A 1,401-nucleotide genomic window follows, 5' to 3' on the forward strand; every position below is an offset into this window, starting at 1 on the left:
CAAAAATAGCCCTATTTAAGTGTTATCATAAGAGTTTTATTTTATCCATAGTCTTTGATAATGTATTTTTGAAGAAGACATAATGATTTTGAACTTAAGATAATATTCCTTACTAGAATGAAAACTTGAATGGAAATTGGAGAGTATTCTATTCTCAAATGTATTTTGATCGTTTATTTCTTATAGGAAACACATCCATTTTCTTTTTGAATGGGGGCAAAGGACAAGCAATGAAAAACCACACAAGACCCACAGCATTCATTCTTCTGGGGCTATCAGATAATCCAGAGCTTCACTGGAAATCTGACCATCATCATTCTCACCTTGGTGGACTCCCATCTACAGACACCTATGTATTTTTTCCTCAGGAACTTCTCTATAGTAGAAATTTCCTTTACAATGGTCTACATTCCTAGATTTCTGGGCACAATTATCACCAGGGACAAAACGATTTCATACAATGATTGTACAGCTCAGTTGTTTTTCTTCATCTTCTTGGGTATCACTGAATTTTATCTCCTAACTGCCATGTCCTATGATCGCTATGTCGCTATCTGCAAACCCCTGCATTATGCAACCATCATGAACAACAGAGTCTGTGGATTGCTTGTCTTTTGTGCTTGTCTGGAAGGGTTCTTAAACATCTTCCCACCTGTTATTCTTTTCCTCCAGTTAGATTACTGTGGTTCTAACATCATTGATCACTTTGCTTGTGACTATTTCCCCCTCTTGCAACTATCCTGCTCAGACACATGGCTCCTTGAAGTGATTGGTTTTTACTCTGCAATAATGATTCTGCTTTTTACTTTGGCATTAATAATTCTATCCTACATGTTCGTCATCAAGACAATTCTGAGACTGCCTTCTGCCAGTCAGAGGAAAAAGGCATTTTCTACATGCTCCTCTCACATGATTGTCATTTCCATCTCTTATGGAAGCTGTATATTCATGTATGCTAACCCTTCAGCAAAAGAAAAGGCATCCTTGAACAAAGGAGCATCTATTCTGAACGCTTCTCTTCCTCCTATGATGAATCCATTTATATATTCACTGAGGAACCAGCAAGTGAAGCAAGCCTTCAAGGAGACCATCCAAAAGGTTATCTTTTTCTCCAGGGAATGCAAGTGAGTATATCATTAAAAGAGTAAAGTTCTTGTCAATGCTTTCTATTACTCATAATCTGCCATAACTGTTTCAGTACAGCTGTATGAGTCCTTTTCATCTGTCCCCATGTTAAAAAATTCCCCACACTGAACCTAATTAACTGGATAAAGTTGAATATTGCTTCAGAATTTTCTACAAAATTTTTATTCAAATATATTTGGATAAAGTAAAGAATACAGGTTGGTGTTACAATTTTATAGGCCATTTAGTTTGATAGAAAGAATGTCAGAATTGATG

At 36.3% G+C, this 1,401-nt stretch overlaps 1 pseudogene; it reads left to right on the top strand.

The window, feature by feature from the left end:
- The first annotated feature begins 230 nt into the window (after positions 1-230).
- Positions 231-1,128, top strand: LOC122447528 (annotated as a pseudogene).
- Positions 1,129-1,401: the final 273 nt, after the last annotated feature.

Source organism: Cervus canadensis, chromosome 9 (assembly GCF_019320065.1).
Source record: "Cervus canadensis isolate Bull #8, Minnesota chromosome 9, ASM1932006v1, whole genome shotgun sequence".
Classification (NCBI taxonomy): Eukaryota; Metazoa; Chordata; class Mammalia; order Artiodactyla; family Cervidae; genus Cervus; species Cervus canadensis.